Below are 21,629 nucleotides of genomic sequence, written 5' to 3'. Positions count from 1 at the left end.
AGCACAAACTTTGGATGGCTGACAATTCCTAGGCTCCAGGGGATTTGATGCCCTCTTCTGGCTTCCATGGGTACTACCAAGTACCTACCCATATACACAAAGACATATACACATAGTCTCTCTCTTTCTCTCTTTTTCACACACAAATACAAATGCATAAATGAAAATACATCAGTACTGTATTTGTCAGAGATCTCTAAAACAAGTAATATAAAGAATATATACTATGGGATATATATAACTTACATATATCATAATTTTTATGTTGTATATCTATTATATAATGGGATTTATTAGAGTGGCTTACAGTTTATGGTATGACTATTCTAAAATGGCTTCATCCAGAAGGAAAGTTCAAGAATTCAATAGATGTTCTGTTTGTGAGTTTGGAGGTCTTAGCTGGTTCTCTGTGTAGGAGAAACTGTGGTCAGCCTACCCAAGCTGCAGTTGCCCTGTCCCCATTGCCCAGGCCAGCCTACATTTGCATGCATATGTGTGGCAGGCACTTCTTCCCTGAGCCAAGCAGTCAAGCCTTAACAACACCCAGAGACAGTGAAAGATAGACACCTGACCCAGAGACAATAATTAGTAAAGGACATACAGCTGAATCAACTGCTTAGGCCAATAGGACCTTGGAAGGGGATATAAAGGCAGCCCTAAATTCCTTAATAAATGCTTTGGTACTCACTGACTCCTAGTGCCTGAGTTGTTGGTGCTGCACCTTTTCCCTCCAACCCTCAAGGGGTGTCAGAGCAGGGTAACTTGCAACACCTAGGGATACAGTGGGATCCTGACAAAGTAGGCTCTAATGCCAGTAAGGGAATGGACTTGCCAGTGAGGGTAAGCACGTAAAGAACAAAGGCTTATGAATTTTGTGCCCTTTATATAGGCTGCCAGAGGCATGGACCAGATTTACTGGGGATCAACTCATCTCAAATAATTCAGTCAAGGGAAATAAATTCCTCACAGGTATACCCAGTTGCTTGGGTTTTAGTTAATTCCACACTTCCTCAAGTTGAGAACACATCAGGAAATTTTCAAGTAAATGAATGGAACTAGAACGAGTCATCCTGAGTGAGTTAACCCAGATGCAGAAAGACAAACATGGTATGTATTCTTTCATAAGAGTATATTAAATATTAAGCAACGGATAACTGGGCTAAATTTCACAGCTCCAGAGAAGCTAGATAACAAGAAGTACCCTAAGAGGGACACATGGATCACCCTGGAGAAAGAAACTAGATGGTATGTACAGTGTGGAAGCAAAAGAACAACTTTCAGGAGTTGGTTCTCTCCTTCCACCATGAGAATCTTGGGAATTTAATTTGAGTCTTTGGCTTAGAAACACATACCTTTTCCTACCAAGCCATCTCTCTGGCCTCCACAATAAGATTTTGGTGAACACACATAGTATTTTCACAGTTATAACTTTAGTTGCCAATAATCTTTTTCTAGGCTACATGAGTCATGCCAATAGGTCTATTGGGTAGCAATTGTTAAAGTATCAAGTGTGTTTGGGATTTAATTCATAGAACATAGTGCTGGATCCCTCCTGACATGACTCATTTTTACCAAAACTCAGTATGTGCCCTCTCTTGCCTTGGAGCCCCTAATGACAACAAAAAGGTCAATCATCTAGTATTACAAAGGATGGTATTAAAATAGTGGGAAAGGTTTGATTGCAAGGATCTGTGAATGAGAAAGAGTTAAAGGGTATATAAGAAAAAGATAGCTGTTACAAATGTATGCCAGCTTACAGTTGTTTCCGTCCACAGTTATTTGCTTTAATCTCCATTTATCATCTTTGCTTTATTTATAACAGGCCCCATTGATAATAATTAATTCTTTCTTACTTCTTTCAATTATTTGTTAAATGCTTGAAATGATCAAATTAGATCCTGTTTCAATTTTGAAAGATATAGCACATCTTTGAAACTACACTCTGTTATGAATGGAAGTTTGATTAAAATAGATAATGGTAACTTCTCCCTATAACACTGTGACAGAACAAAGAGGAAGCTAGTTTCACAATGTTTTGTTATCTTTGCTGTCAATCAGTTTTTACTGCTTTGAAGTATAATCAGTCTTGTTCTCTATCTCCCTTTCTTTTTTCGCCTGTTTTCTGTTTCAGAAGCTCCCCAGACCAAAATAGTCAAAGATTGCATCATCAGTAACAGTCATCAATGGGTACCTGTCAAGATATCTCAGTTTGGAACTAGCATTAAATTAGTAAGCATAATAAGATTATGTTGTGAAAGCTTGTGAAACAGAAGACTCACCTATCTATAAAAAATTACATTGCTCTGCAAAAGAGAAATCCATATATTCAATCCATATATTCAATCCATATATTCAACTGGAAAATAGAATAGCCCTCATTCCTGTCAAGTTTTCTATATCACACACATACACACACACACACACACAAATATCCTAAACTTTCACATATATTTTGACATTTGTTTCTGTACAATTATGGAGTTAAGTGGCCTGTCAAACCACATTAAGCAGTTTGATTTAATTCATTCTATGATAAACTTGGAGTTTATAATATTTATTACATTTTATTTAGTTATTATTTGATTATTTACTCTCTCCTCTCTCCTCAATGCATGTATGCTCATTTACACGTACATAGCATGGTACATATGTGGAAGTCAGACGACAAATTGCATGAGTTAGTCCTCTCCTTCTACCATGTATGTCCAAGGCATTGATGTCAGGTCATCAGGCATGGCAAAATATTTTTGACTCTGAAAGCATCTTAATTGTGCCACTATACCACCTTTTCTTTCTGAACTTTGGTAGATAGAGTGTTCTAGAGGTGTAAATAAAACATGTTTTTTGATTACTTGAACATTTTTGCTTATCTCCATTGTTGCCATTTTCAGAACAATGGCCCTAGCAAGACCCTGATTTTTCTTGAATATATATATATATATATATATATATATATATATATATATATATATACACATATATATGTATATATATGCATATATATATACATAATATATAAATAAATTTATATTTAACGATCATAAAATTTAACATTACATTTTATAATATAAGTACATTGAATTTAAATTGGGTAAGTGTATGCTGCTTACAGTGTTTTCCAATGATGTATACTAGATGGGTGCATATAATGTTTGTCTTCAAATTTGTTTTTTAGTGCTAGACTTTGAAGCCCAGGCTGAGTTCTCTTTTACCAAGCCTTGCACTTTTCTACCTTGCACAGTGGCATGAAATACACTGAGTGTCTGCTATTACCAAATGTGTTGCTCATGTTTACAATTTTTATTTTTCTATCAAGAAAGTGAATTCTCTAGAAAAGCATACTATTTTGGGGAGGGGTAATGGACATTTGCCAAGGTCTCAACAACTCTGTTGTTATTTTCTGTGAGCATCAATACATTGATGAACCTAGATTTGAGCTGACAGTAGTCTATGCTTAATTGATGTCATCCATGTGTGGTTCTTGTTTCTTTAGCACCATATCTTTCCTCTAATTGATATCATCTTTCCCTTGTAGTGGTTGATTCCTCCCTAGGTAAAACAGATTAATGCATGCTAAAGTGTTTATTTGAAGATTGTATTTGAGTTGAGAAATCTGTTTAAGGAACATTCTTGACAGTGCTATTTTAGGCTCCATGACGGGGCTGCAGGGAACTTGGTGGGGATGGATGATGTTTTCAGCGATGTCCAGCTGTTACCTATCTGCTTGCAATAAATGAAGCTCACTTCCTTTTCTGTTTTCTCCTTTTCCTCTAATTTTTCTAGTCTAAGGACACATTGTCCCTGGATATTTTACTATCACTTTTAGATTACTGACATTAATTTGTCATAAATGGCAGTAATAATTGTGTAGGCTGCTCACAGTATGCTTGTAAGTCTCATTTTGTTAACCCTTCTGTAAATTACAATATAACAAAAATGAGTTTTTCCTAAGTTTTCATACTTCATTGATATTACTTGTTTTTAAAAGTTCTTCTGTCACTTTTTTGTTATGTGTAGCAATATATCATGAAAGGTCAGGTCATGATTTATATCTGGTATGGAGAACTACCAGAGTTTTGGGTAACGTTCTTTGACTTATGGGTTTTTATACATCTTATAATGGTAAATTTTAGTCAAAAGTCACACAACTCATTTAAAATAGTTTGCTTGAACTACAGGAGAAATGTATAGTAATTTTAGAAAATTATTTTCCAAAGTTTTTAAGCTTTTACAAATCAGAGAAAATGCTCCCTCAAAAAAAAAAAAAAAAAGTTCATGCACAGTATTTTTAAAATAAAAATAATATATATGTTGATTAGGTCTATTATAAAAATTTATTAAGTGCTGTGTTTTCCTTAAACAGCATGGCTAAAATACAAAAATATTCACAATATGTAAAAGGTTCATCTGAATATTAACTTTCATTTTCTTAGAGATAAAACACAACACAGGTGTTTGAAGTGGCAAATTGGCTTTGACAAGATCCTGTGTTTTACTGATTGTGTGAACCTGGGAAATACACTTCATTTCTGACTTTCTTTAATCTGTCTGTATCATCAAAAGGGTATGGTAAAACCAAATGAGGCAATGCATTATTTTTCCTAAATGACAACTGAAGGTTTCATTGGTCCTTCTAAATTGCACAGTTGTTTCCATAGTGGCTAGAATATCTCTGTTTTGATACTGTTGTTGTTTTTAGGAGTATGTAGGTAGAAAACATATTTTCCAAGGACTCTGGTGTTTTCAAGGTGGTCACTGTATTAGTGTTTGTGAATCTTTCCACAGCTTCAAGACTAGAACTTTTGGCACATGCAGAAGAAACCAGAAATAAACTGCATGGAAATGAGCAGCAACTGTTTTTCAAAGAGATGATTTAGATTTAGCAAGATTTAGTTTTGGCAGCCAAAAGGGGAGTGGGGGCTGTTTTTGCTTGGTTAAAAGTGAAAAGTTCATGACATTTATTGAATTGCTTCTTTTTGTTTATTCATTAAAGTTGTTTTTGTAGTAAAACTTGATTAAACAAATAAAAGTAGCAAGATACTATATGTATTTAACACTTTTCCAAAAATAATACTTCTGTAGTCTTTTCCTATAAAAAAAAATTGCCTTTTTTTCTACTACATCTAAATACCAGAGGAGTAATATCATTATTTGTGAAGAAAAGAATTGGGACAAAGGTCTGAGGAGGTATAAGAATGGAGGAGAGGAGATGAGAAGATGTACATGCCCATTGAATGTGAGGTGATAAAGGCTCTTGATGTGAGACAGGAAGGGACTAGCCAGATAAAGAGATGTAAAGCAATGTGGATCTGACATTGCTTGTGATGTCACTCAGTCTGTTCTTTACAGTGCCATCACTAGCATAGTGTTAGTTTCTTGTAGTGAGTTCTCTCTCTCTCTCTCTCTCTCTCTCTCTCTGATTTTTTAAGACAGGGTTTCTCTGTAGTGTTTTGGAACCTGTCCTGGAACTATCACTGTAGACCAGGCTGGCCTCAAACTCACAGAGCTCCACCTGCCTCTGCCTCCAGAGTTCTGAGATTAAAGATGTGTGCCACCAATGCCTGGCCCCTCTCTGACTATTTTTATTTGAAGAAAATATATAATGGTCTTGACATGTGGTATAAGCTTTTTCTCACATGGATAGTATGTGGAATAAAATGAAATACAGAGAAACTTCACCTTCTGAGTATACAAAGGCCATGTTTTTGATTCCTAACACAGAAAATAAAAGCACATTTTAAATTCTGGAAACAACAAGAATGTACACAAGATCACAATTTTGAAGACATCTTCCCTGGATGGGGATATAGTTCAGTGGAAAAATTGCCTGGTTCATCTGAATCTAACCCTTATCATGTAGAAAGTAGAGTTCACTAGTAAGTGAGAAGGCAGTGGGGGAGATTTGTTTGATTGGTCCTTGAAGGTAAAGTTAGAGCCATTTTCAAAAAGTAAAGTTTCAAGATTAAGCTCCAAGAAAATGCACAGCCTTTTGTGTTTGACAATATGCAGGTGGAGAAGTCACTGGAAGCTGTGTCTCAACTGAGACAAGCTATGTTTTGACAGATATGACAGCTTTAGTATTGGTTTACTTTCAGTATGAGTTTAGTTATGTTTTTCCTAATTAACTAAAGGAATGGACATAGAATCTATTGAATTTTCCATAAACAACAACATTGTATTATAGATTACAAATTAACCAAACTGTTATTGAGAAAATTCCAGGAATATTTACTTGGAAGACTTAAGAAGAAAAGCATCAGTGAAATCCTTTCATTCATTCTGTAGTGAGGTATTTTTCCTTCCTTTGTTTTCATAGTTCAGCATTTTGTGGTTTTGTATGAGCTTACATTATTGCTGAGTTGGAGATCACCATGTAAATAAGAAGTATGTAAAATTAATCAGTACTAGGTGGGGCTCTTTTAATTTCTGTTAGAAAGCACAGCAGAGTTTCTTCCCGATCAAGAGGCATTTAGCTTTGTTTAGAATGTTTTGATTTGAAAAGTGTGGTTTTCAAACAGTATATCTGACATTTATGTTGAAGATGGGGTATGCATTTGTAATCTTTGTGTCTAAGGATTCTAAGCAGACATGGTATTAAATTTAAAAATGAATCCCTTTTTCCATTTGTCTAAATGATTTAGGAAATGTTAGGATTTGTTGCTCACTCATATTTTCTTTTCATTAATCTGCTTCTGCTCTAGGATAGATACAGGCTCTAGGGTAGATACAGAGTAGACATACAAGGACATCAGTTTCTAGATTCTGTCTTCTTCGTTATAGATAAAACTATTTGTGCTATGAGAGAAGAATCTCCTTGTTCCATAAACAACAAATAGTTCAGTAACTAGTAATCCTTTGAAATATATTTATTTCTGAAGTGGATGAAAATGTGATATTGGCATGAATTTGAAATATTGTATTTCATGTAAATGGCTTTTAATGATCATAGCTGGCATTGTGGAACACATATTGTATCAACACATATATTATTATTTTAATGTCAGCAATACAAGTAATGAAGGTATCATCATCATCTCCATTTAGTGGATGGGGAGGATTGTAAGTTAATAATATTTATTTGCTAACTTTCTTATGTCATTCAAGACATAAAAATCGAAAATGATCCATGATTATCTCCCTAGATGCGGAAAAAGCTTCGGTAAAATTCAACACCCTTTCATGATAAAGGTATTAGAGAGGTCAGGGATAACAGGAACACACCTAAACATAATAAGAGCAATATACAGCAAACCAACTGCCAACATCAAACTGAATGGAGAGAAACTTAAGCCAATTCCTCTAAAATCAGGAACAAGACAAGGCTGTCCTCTCTCTCCATATCTCTTCAATATCGTACTAGAAGTTCAAGCTAATGCTATAAGACAACAAAAGGAGATCAAGGGCATCCAAATTGGAAAGGAAGAAGTCAAACTGTCTCTATTTGCAGATGATATGATAGTTTACATAAGCGACCCAATAAACTCTACCAGGGAACTCCTACAGCTGATAAACACCTTCAGCAAACTAGCAGGATACAAGATAAACTCAAAAAAATTAGTAGCCCTATTTTTTTTCAGACGACAAAGAGACAGAGAAAGAAATCAGAGAAATATCACCCTTTACAATAGCCACAAGCAACATAAAGTATCTTGGTGTAACGCTTACCAAACAAGTAAAAGACCTGTATAATAAGAACTTTGTGACTCTAAAGAAAGAAATGAAAGAAGATACCAGAAAATGGAAAGACCTCCCATGCTCTTGGTTAGGTAGGATAAACATAGTAAAAATGGCAATCTTCCCAAAAGCAATCTACAGATTCAATGCAATCCCCATTAAAATCCCACCACAATTCTTCACCGAACTTGAAAGGATAATAATCAACTTTATATGGAAAAACAAAAGACCCAGGATAGCCAAAACAACCCAATACAATAAAAGAACTTCAGGAGGCATCACCATTCCTGACTTTAAGCTCTACTACAGAACTATAGTTCTGAAAACAGCCTGGTATTGGCAATGGAATCGAATTGAAAATCCTGATATTAATCCATGCACCTATGAACACCTGATTTTCGACAAAACAGCTAAAATTATATAATGGGGCAAAGACAGCATCTTCAACAAATGGTGCTGGCACAATTGGATGAGGGTGTGTAGAAGACTGCAGATAGACCCATGTCTGTCGCCATGCAAAAAACTCAAGTCCAAATGGATCAAAGACCTCAACATCAATCCAGCCACATTGAACCTCTTAGAAGAGAAAGTAGGAGGTACCCTTGAACAAATTGGTATAGGAGACCGCTTCTTGAACATAACTCCAGGGGCATAGACACTGAAAGAAACAATTAATAAATGGGACCTCTTCAAACTTAGAAGCTTCTGTAAGGCAATGGACACAGTTGACAAGACCAAACGGCAGCCCACTGACTGGGAAAAGATTTTCACTAATCCTATATCCGAAAAAGGGCTGATCTCCAAAATATACAAAGAACTCAAGAAACTAGTCAACAAAACACCAAATAACCCTATTAAAAATGGGGTACAGAACTGAAGAAAGAATTCTCAATGGAGGAAATCAAAAAGGCTGAAAGACACTTAAGAAAATGCTCCACATCTTTAGCTATCAGGGAAATGCAAATCAAAACAACTTTGAGATACCATCTTACCCCTGCCAGAATGGCTAAAATTAGAAACACCAGTGATGACTTATGTTGGAGAGGATGTGGAGAAAGTGGAACACTCCTCCACTGCTGGTGGGAGTGCAAACTCATACAGCCACTTTGGAGATCAGTATGGCGGTTCCTCAGGATAATGGGAATTAGTTTACCACAGGACCCGGCAATCCCCCTCTTAGGCATATACCATAAGGATTCACATCAATGCAACAAAGACATCTGTTCAACTATGTTCAAAGCAGCACTATTTGTAATAGCAAGAACCTGGAAGCAACCTAGATGCCCCTCAATTGAAGAATGGTTAATGACGATGTGGCACATCTACACAATGGAATACTACTCTGCAGAAAAAAATAATGGTATCTTGAAATTCGCAGGCAAGTGGATGGCACTTGAAGAAACCATCCTGAATGAGGTAACCCAGTCACAAAAAGAGAAACACAGTATGTACTCACTCATATATGGATTTTAGAACTAGATCAAATGATCAGCAGCCTATAATTCATATCACCAGAGGAACTAGGATACAAGTTGCATTCTAAGAGATTCATATAAAGTCCCTCACAGAACTGGGAAGGGAAAAGTCCCCCAGACCTCAGGTAAAGTGGGGGAGGACAGCTAATGGAGAGAAGTAGGAGAAAATGAAGGGGAGGAGAGGAAGGCATGTGCGACCAGGAGGATTGAGCCTGGTTAGGAATGGAAAATAGGAAAGAGAGAGAGAGAGAAAGAGAGAGAGAGACAGAGACAGAGAGAGAGAGAGAACATAAAAGAGGGAGCCAATATTGGTTTGAAGATAACGTTGAACACAAAGAAAGGTCGAGAGAACTACAAGACTGCTCCCAACTAACAATCTCAGCTCCCGTGGAAAGGCTATCATAAATGCCCTTCCCGGAGAGTGAGATCAACAACTAACTTCTCCATGGAGTCCTCAACTAATGCCTGTTGAAAATAGGAGCAAACACCCATACATAAACACTGAGTCAAACTAGAACCCAGAAGCAGATGGAGAGGACAAGACCATGTGGTAGAAGTACATAGAGAAACCTTACCTGAACAAGGAGGAGCTAAGGGCCACTAGACTGATAGCTGGGAAGCCAACAGGGGACTGACTCGGACCTGCCTGAATATGGGTCTCAGCCAGAAGGTCTGAGCAGTCTAAGAGACCTCAGACAGTGGAGCCAGGATGTATCCCTGGTGCACAAAAGGACTTTGCATGGAGGGATAACTGCCTTAATCTAGAGATAGGAGAGAAGCCCTAGTCCCTACTTCACAGGACTTGTCAGATCTACATGACCCCAACTGGATGGCATTCCCCTACATATGGTATTGTGGTGGGGGCTTGGGAGGGGAGGGTGTTTAGAGTGCATGTGGGAGGGCAGAGAGGGCATAAGTGAGGGAAGGAGGGAGGGAGGGCTGCAGGGAAGGGAGGGAGGGAGTGAAGGAGAGGGAACAGGGATCGACATGTAAAATAGTAAATTAAAAAAAAAATGTTTTGACTCCAAAATTTAACTTGAAGAACAAGTTACTGGGGAAAAGGATTTCTATTTTTGTTTCCACAGAAAATGAAAAGATGTGGATTCCTTCCAGACTAATGTGGTTTGATCACGCCAGACCGCCTGAAACAGAGTACAAGCTGATCCTACCTTCCAAACAGCTGGACAAAACAACCCTACAGACTACAGCTAGGATATCTGAATCTTCTTCGAATCCCCCAAGACAGCGCGCCTTACCAGCAGGAAGTAGTTTGGAAAGAATGACGCCCAAATTCTCAAATATTTAGTATAAATGTTTGTTTTCATTTAATTGGACTTTGTTATATAAAATTAAATAAAAAAATCGCTAATGATCAAATTTATTTCAATCTAGGAAACTTACTTTTGCTATAGTAATACAGGACTTCTGTCCTCAATATTCCTAAAGACTTGTTAAACACAAAGTCTAGATAAAGTTAGGAGGATTTTATCCCATTACAAAAGTTATTATAGTTATAATTCAATTACAGATGCAAAGAAATTAAGAGACTTATTTATTAAAAAAAAAAAAAGAACTATAACCCCAGTAAGCTTTTATGGGTCACATTTCACATGTAATTCAACATTTTCCAGCTCTAAAGTATTTGATAGAAGGGTATATTACTCAGAAATAACTTTGTGATATTTAATATTGGCACAGATTTGAAAAAAAAAAACTACAATACAAAGAATTCCATGTGATTGGGAAGTTTATAGAGAGTATACTGGTCATTTAATCTCACATTTTCTTGATTTGCTGTATGTCTACCTGTCTTCTGAGTCCATGCTGACCAAGGAGCATTTAGATAATATTTCTCTTCTTCAGTTGTCTTATAAAGAAGCTTTGTTCTTTGAAGACCGGTTCCGAATATCCTCATCAAGTAATAGGATGACTGAGGTCTATAGGACCAGTTGGATTTGGCTTCAACCATCAATCTCTTGTAGAACAAAACAGCATCACCTTTCTGACAGTCCAGTACTTCTGGATATTAACAGGAAATCTAGATGCAGACTTTTGTGCCAGACTCTCAGTTACTGGGATTTCTCTGACAGTAGTAATCTCTATCTCCTGGATCCCCTCCTCCAAGGCAGCAGTGATTCTGAGATGGTGTGTCAACACCGAAGAAACAACTGGTAACTAATTCATTAGTTGTAACAGTATTGAAGATAAGTAAATTGATTTCAAGTTTATATATTGGTTGGGATTATTCATACAGTTACATTACTCCTACTTCAATATGCCATTTCTCATATGAAAAAATAGTATTAATATTTTGATCTATATAATAAGACCTAAAGTGACCTTAAATGTGTTAGATATTAAATAATTTGGCATTGCACCATTTTGAATAACAGTTCATCTCATCTTTGTGTAAATAAATATTCACAAAATGATAAAAAATACAGATACATTTATAAAATGTCTATATTATCCACCAACGTTATCCCTGGTATTAGATCAGGCTTTCTGAAAAAATCATATTGTTTTGTTTTTATTCTATTATTTTTATTTAATGTACCTATTATGAGTGTGTATAGGGGAGGGTTTTGACCATGTCTAGATTCCCACAGGAGCTCATGTCTCTTCTTTCATTGGTTACTTTCTTTCTGCTCATTCTTTGGTCAGTACTATCTCAGGTTGACATAGTTACTGCAGAAATTTGGAACCCAAGAGAAAGATATGCCTAACTCATTATAAATCCTTTTTAAAATTCCAAACAAAGATCTATTACTCAGTTGCTCATTTTTTGCCATCATCTACAGTGCATGTTGCAATCTAGGTTCTGTGAAATTGTTTCCCTTGTTTCTTTTGAGCTGTGAGTTCCTGAGGGACAGAGACTGTTATTTGGATTGCCTCATGGCACCTTGCAAATAGCTCTGTGCATACTAAGTTCACAGTGGCATTCACTCATCAAACGCTGCCACCAATATTGTGTTGTCATAACAAATATAAGTAATGTCTGAGGAGATCTAATAGCCATGAATACTTTTAATATTTAGAAGAAGTAAATAGAATCCCTCCAGAAAAACACATTTCAGTTTTTTATTTAGGTAATTTGACAAGATATCTTAACATAGGTCAAAAAAGGCTTTCTATAAATTATAAACTCTAAATAATTAGCACTTAATTCTTAATTTTAAAAATTAATTTAGTAAATAATATATTAAACCTAGTTTAGAATGGTCATGGAACAGTTAGATGGCCCAGAAAGTAAAATTTCTTGTTTCTATGTATCAAGAGCTTAGTTCAATTTCCAGAACCCACACGACATGGTTGGAGGAGAGAACTGAATCAAAAATTGTCCTCTGAGTCCAAATACATACTGTAGCCTGCTCTCTCTCTCTCTCTCTCTCTCTCTCTCTCTCTCTCTCTCTCTCTCTCTCTGTGTGTGTGTGTGTGTGTGTGTGTCTCTCTGTCTCTCTCTCTGTTTCTCCTCTATATCTCTCCCTCTCTCACAGACAAATGTTAACAATATGATAGACACCTTGACTTAATAGAATTTTAAACCTCTATGATATTCAGCAAGTGTTGCTTTGCTAATATCTTAGTTGATTTCTTTTTGTAATTTTACTTGGATTAATAACCAGACAAGCATGGTTTTGTTACTTTATAAATGTCACCGGAGAAAGAGTATTGACTTGCAATAAACATGTCACAAGGACTTCTGTTCTTATGTTATTGTTAATTGGCTCTTTGTTTTGGGGTTGCTGTATTAGCATATCTGCACACATCTTTCTAACATGCATGGACCATAGACTGAGTGGGATTCTTCAACATGCAGATGCTGGTAACTGAAAAAAAGGATATCTGAATCTATTTCACTTTTGAGAACCAATATGTCATCTTATATGAAACCAATCAGCCAGTCACTACAGAACAGAAAGAACAAACAGCACACAAAGGAATTGGAAAACAAAGTCGCATTACTTACTACTGCAATGATATGAGAAAAACAGTACATGCAGTGCAGTGTGACAGATAACACTTGTATGAGCCACAACACAATCTGACCTTAGTACAGGGGAACACTCCCTTAAATTGCCACTATTCACAGAGAGAAGACTTTTCTACATAACAATCCCAGCTATGCACAAAATTATTTATAACTAAAAGGAGATCTTGGTCAAATCAATACACAAGATGTTTAGCATCAGTACCAGCAACAATAATAGGAATAAAGTAAAATAACAATAATAAAACATGCCATTACTCAAAATACCATGGTTCTTGAGAACAGTTTACAAAAATGCAAAACCATCTGCAAGAAGAAATGAAAATAAAACATGCTTATTGCGTGAAAAATCAGGCATATTTAGAGTTCTCTATTCTCCTTAAATCAGTGTTTATATTTAATGCAATTCTTTAAACATTTTCATAGCAGATATTATTCCCAATAGGTGATTGACCTTAAAGTTTATATGAAAAGCAAATATCTCAGATAATTAAATATTATTTCAAAGAAGAATAATTTATTATACTACAAGAAAAAATACTTATGCTGAAGATAAAGTACATATAAAGATGCTCACATAAACATACAGAAATATATACATACAATACATATATTCATGAATCTATGATACACACATGCATGGGAATTATGTACCAATATATACATGAATATACAAGTACATGTATATATTTGTGATATGTATATATCTATATATAAATAGATGAATTCTCATATACTCTCATTTATTTGCATATGTATAAAAATTTGTGTGTGATATAGAGACAGAGACTGAAGAAGAGGTAAACGAATCTGTTATACTGGTTGATTTTGTGTAAACTTGATACAGGTTAGAGTCATTAGAGAGGAAGGAGATTTAGTTGAGGAAATACCTCATTGAAATCCAGCTGCAAGGCATTTTATCAATTAGTGATCAAGGGGAGGGCCCAGACCATGATGAGTGGTGCTATCCCTTGATTGGTGGTCCCAGGCTATATAAGGAAGCAGGCTGAACAAGCCAGGGAAAGTAGGACAGTAAGCACCACCCCTCCATGGCCTCTGCATTATCTCTTGCCTCCAGGATCCTACCCTGTTTGAATCCCTGCCCTGACTTTCCTCAGTAAGGTAAAGCAATGTAAAAGTATAAACCAAATAAATCATTTATTATCCAACTTGATTTTTAGTCATTGAGTTTCATGGCAAGAATAGACTCCTAACTAAGAGAGAAGTCAAATAACTTTACTATGAGGCCTAATTATTATTCAACAAAATAACCATTTATTAAATAAAATCTAAAACTGTTTAGTATTAACTGGAGTGGGTATTTGCTGCACGCATGGCCTTGGGCTATCTGGACTGAAGAGGTAGTGCTTATCACCTGGTGACTAGCCTCTTAAAAAGGAAGGAAGGAAGGGGGTTGTGCTCTGTTGGGTGGTGAAGACCAGGTCAGGTGGTGTGAGGCAGCATATGAATAGTTCACAGCTTTCCAAAGACCCTGCAACTAGATTTGCCATATCCTGAATTCATGAGTGTATTTTTCCCTTTTCATATCTTAATAAATCCTTCATGCCCCTTACACAGATGCACATGGATTTTCACTACAATTAACTCCAAGTCGTTTTGGCTAAATTAAATGCTGGGATTCACATATATTTTAGTGAAAAATTAAAGACCCATTCTTAGTCTATACACCCACAGACACCTGATTTCAATAAAGAAGTCAGAAATACACAGTAGATAAAAGACAACACCTTCAACATATGGTGTTAAACAAACTGGACAGCTGTATATAGAGGAATCAAAATAGATCCATACTTAATAACTTGTACAAAACTCAAATCCAAATACATAACATGAAAGAAGACAGCCTTGAATTTCTTGACACAGGAAAAGACTTTCTGTACAGAACACTGCTAGCAAAGTTACAAAGAACAGCAATTCATAAATGGGACATAATGAAACTAAAAAGCTTCTGTATGTCAAAGAACACCATCACTTGGACAAAGCAGCAGGCAACAGAATGGAAAAAGAATTTTTATTTTTTTAATAACTCAACATCCACCAGAGGGCTAATATCCAAAACATATAAAGAACTAAAAAGCCTAGATATCAAAAAAAGCAAACCAAATTTTACAAATGAGATGGATACACCAATATTACAGAGGAATCTTGGGTGACTGTCCAGGCAGCCAGCTGTTTCTGTTATTTTTCATAATCTTTGGAAGTCACTTGCTTGCACTTCCACCATATTCAGGTGATATTACTTCCTTCTTGGGTTTCTGAGGGGTTGAATACTGTATAGTTATTGTTTTCAGTGTTACCAGATTCAGAAAAGAAATTCCCCAAAGAAAGGTAAATTGTATAAGGTTGAAAGACATAAAAAAAAAAAGATAGTTTTTGTAATGGAAGTTTGAATAGAAAGTGAATTAGGTACAACGTTTGAAGATAGGATAGATATGGAATATTTTCTCAAATTATCTGTGGACTAGACATTTTTATGTATTTGTTGCCTGTATATGTTGTATAAAGTCATTGTATTTATTGTTTCCTGTTTTTCTTATATCAATTATAACCCTTTTAATTTTAGACAAAAAGAGAAATGTATTGATATCTTGTTTGTACTATAACAAACAAAGCTTCTCTGAAGATCAGAGGGCAGAGCTAGCCACTAGTTAACCATACAGGTCTGGAGGTCTGTACAGACAGACAGAAAGTGATACTGCTGAGTGGAGAAAGGAAATGATAAGGCAGGAGGAGACAGGAGCTCAATCTCTTTTTGCCTGTGAAGTTGAATAGGAAAGGTGACTGTGGTCTCTCTGATGTATCAGCATTTTCCTCTATATCTGACTCCTGTTTTTTATTATTTAAGACCTATTAGAACTCGTATTACTGTTGAAGTATAATCCATTTATTCTTCACTACATTTTAATTCTTTGTTATTGTTGTTGTTGGTAATGGTATAGTGTTGGCTTACCTTTAGAGACAGTCTCAGGTAGGCTGAACTTGTTTGTACTTCTCTATGAAGCTAAGAATGACCAATTCTTGACTTCCCTGCTCCTACCTTCAAAAGGCCATATAAATATATGTATGCTTCTGTCTGTGTTTTATATCTATAGAAAATTTGAGCATAAAATAAAAATGTTTTTCTTTATTCTATTAAGTACAGACATGTCTTGTCATGAATACAAAATACAATAGGGCATGGTTTGGAATAATGATATTTTTCACATTGTGTATATATAGTAAAAAAAAAAGCATCTCATAGTAAAATGTTACACCACATATCAGTAAATGTAGAACTCCTAGGCATCTGGTGAAAATTTGAACAACTGGACTCTCCCCAGAGCAGTTAGTTAGATCATATAGAAGAAATTAAAAATGCATTAAGACATAGTCCAACATCAGTGTTCTCATCATAGAAACTGTACAGAAGGAGATCTGAAAAAACTGTATATTATAGCAAAGAGTTTGATGGTAGGAATCTGTCAACTGATAGAGGAAGTATATTGATGATGCTTGCTTCTTCTATAGAGAAAGTATGTGCCTAGTATGTAATAGGTACCATTTATTCATAGAATAATGCTGTAAATCAATAAAATATTGTGATACATTTCAATTAATCACCCTCCTTTATGTTTAATCATGAATATTTTGTAAATAACAAATTCTGGAATATATGGCTAGCATGATTTCATTTAGAAAAACTATTTGGAGATATGTAACTGCCTGATAACTTTTGAAGGCATATTTAAAAAGGAATTGATAGGGATTTCACAATAACCATTTTATTTCATCCATTGTGGAAATGAGGCAATTATAAATTAGTATGGGCACTATACTCATTTGGTTCATTCGATTACATATATGCCATGTAAGCATGGGCACCAGAGTTGAGATGGTATCCAGAACTTATGTTAGCCTGCACAGTGTGATGATCACATATAATTCCCACACTTGGGAGACAGGGAGTCACAAAGGCAAGCTGCTTAGCTAGACTAGTAGGAAATACAGAGCTCAAGATTATTATTAAGAACCTACCTCAATAAATAAAACAGAGACGAAGATATCTGATTAACTTTGCCCTCCACACACATATCTATACACATGTAAACATACATACACATGCACACATACCACACAAATAAATATGAACAGGAGTGTCATAAAAACCAACAAATAATTTAAGAAAAAATGGAGTTAACCGTATATAGCAAAACAGCTAAATTCATTCATTGCGTCACCTCTTCATTTTTTCTTTCCTTTCCTTTCCTTTTGTATTGCTTTGGAGAGCCTGTTCTAGATCTAGCTCTGTAGATCAGGCTCATCTCAAATTCACAGAGGTCCATCTGCCTCTGCCTTCTGAGTGCTAGGATTAAAGGCATGTACCACCAACGCCCATTTCATTTTTGTTTATTCTAAAATTCTCTTATGTATGGATAGATTATTGACAAAGAGTCTATGTTCATAATAAAGTGGCAATTTAATTTGGGGGGAATTTTGGGCCATGGAAGCTGAATATCATCCTCTGGCTCTTCACAGCCACCCCCCAACTGAATCTGTTTGGACTATCTGGCAGGGAAGTTTGAAATAAATTCATGTGCAATATGAATCATAAGGGTTTACCTGCAGAAATAAATGCTGGACCAATATATTAAAAAATGAAAGATAGAAATAGAGAAGTGGAGTACTTTGTGGGAAGTGGAGTAGTGATGGCTTGGTGATTCAGTCCACGCAAGACAGTGATGATGACTCTGGGTGCAGGTGAATAGATGTTGTCTTCCTTAATATGGGATACAGTAGGAGGATTTAGCTTTGAATAATAGGTGATGAACATACTTTTCCAGATTTCTTAAGCCCAGGATATGTGTGGACTTTTCAGTTATGTCAATGTGGTTTCTACAGAAACCCATGTAAAGAATGCATCTGCAGAGTGGGGCATGAATATGTGAGGGGACACTAGAGATGTTCTTCTTGAAGAAAATAGACTATGTTGATTATTTGAAGTGGCTCAGATATATCATATTTTTAAAAATAGAAACATCACAGTAAATTTATTCCACACTGAGCTTAGGAAGGAAAAAGTCAGTCTGATTACCTGCATAAGTTTGCCTTCAGTATGTTGTATTTTGCATTTTCTTAGGGCATCCAACCAGCTTCCAAATGAAGACTTGGACACTTATTATTAATCAAGCATGCTCGGCATTAGTTTAGACTTGTTCCACTAGCTCTTTTAACTTTATTTAACCTGATTCTATTCATCTAAGTTTTTGCTTAAGTCTTTTTAAATGTTCTTTAAATCTGTATGTCCTACTTTCCTTCTTCCTCTGTGTCTGGCTTGCTGGCCTTTGCGAGTCTCCTGGTGTATCTCTTCCTTTCTTCCTAGAGACTAAATTCCTCCTCCTACATACTCTCTGTAGCTGCAAGTTATGCCTGTACCTCCTCCCTCAATACTGGATGTTCAGCTTTTTGTTAGAGTAACCAGGTGAATGGGGCAGGCAAGGTAAATTAGCAACCCATCTTTACATAGTTAAACAAATGTAACACATCTTGACATAGATGAACAAATATTCTGCAAGTTTTCTATGGCTTTACTAATGTACCATATATACTTTTAATCTGGAGTCCTGTATACTTCATTATTCCTACTGAATATACCTGCATAATTCTTTCATTCTCTGGCCTTTCTTTTTTTACCTCAAGCCTCACCCCTCAGTATTTATATCCCTCTCACATTAAATATTCTGGTCCATTACTTTTTCTCCTAAATTGAGGTATGCTCCTCAGTTAAGACTCAGTTTTTATCATGGGTACAAACCAACATTCAATATGGTGACCAACAATTGCTATTTAGTTGCATATTAAAAGTTGTTTAAGATATTGGTCATAGCAACCGGGGCTTATAATCAAGTGAAGCAGCTTGTGAACATCTCTTTTGCTTTACAACATACCAGTGTGTCTCTTATTAAGTACAAACAACTTCATGTTCATGAATCATTTTTTCCTTTGTTTTGGTTGGCCATACTTCCTGCCAAAGGGTTCAGGCTGTAAAGCTAGCATTCATTTGAGCAATATTTAGGCTACTAAGTCATTAGCAATTTTGCTATCTGTCCCCACATTAACTTTTCCATAACCAACCTAATGATTTGTTTATTTAACTGAGGACTGATTTCCCCATTAGGGCCTATTAGCACCTCAAAATTGGCTTTACAAACCTGGTAAAAGCTGATGACTATCAGCAATTAGTGATTTGTTATATCCTTTATAAAAATTTCAACAGAGGAGCCTGAACACTTCAAGTTTATGGATTGATGTGGTTATAATTTTAGAAAGAGGGTAAATTTGTCTTTATATTTCTCAAATTCACAGTTTTAAAGGATCCTCTTGAATTCATCATTTCATTAAGTTTTGAGTTATTTAAGTGCATTCAAGTAAATAACAGAGTCCTACAATTATCTGAGCACATGAACTTGTATCTTAAAAGTACTTAATTGAACTGAGTTAGTGTTTTAGTAATAAAGTTAGGTGGAATAGCTGCTTAATTTACTTTCTATTTTTCTAATATGAACCCCTGTGCTTTAAAAGAAGATGGGAGAGAAGAGAAAGGAGAGAAAAAGAAACAGAACTGTGGACTGGTGACCTTTTAAATGGAACAAAACAATCTATTTATATTCTCTGAGAACTGCTCACTCATTTGACAGCATTTCTATCTCTTCATCCTATGTGGCCTTTCTAGACAGTCAATTTTAATACTGACCTAAATAAGGAAAGTAAATGCTGCTTAGGATCAAATTCACAGTCTAGCTAAATTAGAAATCCATTAGGTGGGAAGCTCTGCAGAAGCAGCATTGCTGTGACCATTGATTTCTCTTTCCTGGTATCAGCTTTGCCTGGTATCCATTGAGCTTATGCTCCTGCAAGTGCATCCATTCCTCACCTATCAGCCCCTCATAGAGAGCCCCAGGGGGCTCTAGAAGCAAATCTCTTTGTGGAAATACCTCTTTCATGGAGGAAACTTCAGTGTGACACCAACAGAGTGCTGAAACTTCTTTTGTGCTAAACATTTTCATCATTAATAAAATCACTATTTTTTATAGAACCTAAAATTAATGGAAAATGGGGATCTGAGTGATTATGTGATTATTACTTGCATGTTATTGATTCATTATTTTATACATTTAAAGTTTGAGTGAGCAAATTTCAGATCAAATAAACAAAAGAAAAGTAGATCCTTTTAACAAACCAGTCACAAAGTCCACCTTAGTTTTTTCTATTATTAAAAGGGAAAAAAATCCAGGTGTAGTCCATGAAAGCATATAGATTGGCTGGCAAGCCAAGTTTTATCTTACTAGGCTCCTGCCTTTGGAAACACAGACAGCAGATGTTGATGAAAAACATCTTACTTTAGGTCAGCAAGGTGAAGAAATTGCAAGTAGGTTTCCTAGGTTGTTTCTTTTCACATATTTACTCCAAATGATCTTAAAGACTGAGGTTTTAATAGATTTTTTTTGATCAGAAAATAATAAAAGAAGATCAGTATGCATGGCCACCATAGACTTTATCTTTATAAAGACTCTTCAGAAAGCAGAGTGGCATTGTCAAATATCTTTAAAAGGCAGACTCTGGACTGTGGTCTGGAAAACAGGGACTTCTGTTGAACCTAATTATGTGGAGAGGGCAATTAAAAATGAAATGTTAACCAAATCTATTAGTACTGAAGTGCTAGTGCTCCGTTTGGCAAACAGATATATTTTTTTGACAAATCTGATGAATAAATATGAAGCCAACCTCCTATATTAACGTGGAAGGTGAATAATTTGATTAGAGTTATTAAGACCATTAAAACTGATTGCTTTAAGATTTGTTGTTATTCTGTTAGATTAAAAGATAAATCACTGTCAGCTTGTTCCTGGGCTCTCCCGACTAAATCAATCAATGACTGAGTATCTGCCTTCTGTTTCTAGTCATTTTGATTTCATTTTTCACAGGCTGATTTTTATGTCCTTGAAGGTACTATTAACTGAATTTCGGTAGAATATCTGCCAATGTCACTTCTCCCATTAGAGCGCTTGAAAATTTTCATTCAAAATCACACTGTTGCTTTATGGGTTGGAAATGAGACCTTGCACATCTTGAAGCCACTTAGAAGAAATGTGTGAGTGATTCATAGAACAAGTAAACAAGTCATGATTTTTCCCAAACTGATTATCAGCACTGGTCCCGAGAAGGCAAGTGACTACAGACTTACTCACATCAAATGCTGTTAGGAGCGTATACAGCCTATGACAAGAATATGTGGCATGAAGTATAATATAAAAGGTTCAAAATAAAATCTTAATCAAGTCATTATGTATTATTATTTTGAGAAAAATGCCCAATCAATCACTTCATTAGAGCCCTGACTGCTTTCTTTAAAAAAAATAAATAAAAAGAATAAAAGAAGTCTGTATATGAAAACTAAATGCATGTCAAAATTTTCATATTGAGATTATTTG

The sequence above is a fragment of the Phodopus roborovskii genome, unplaced genomic scaffold, assembly GCF_943737965.1.
Source record: "Phodopus roborovskii unplaced genomic scaffold, PHOROB, whole genome shotgun sequence".
Taxonomy (NCBI): domain Eukaryota; kingdom Metazoa; phylum Chordata; class Mammalia; order Rodentia; family Cricetidae; genus Phodopus; species Phodopus roborovskii.
Note: the sequence above shows the minus strand (reverse complement) of the source record.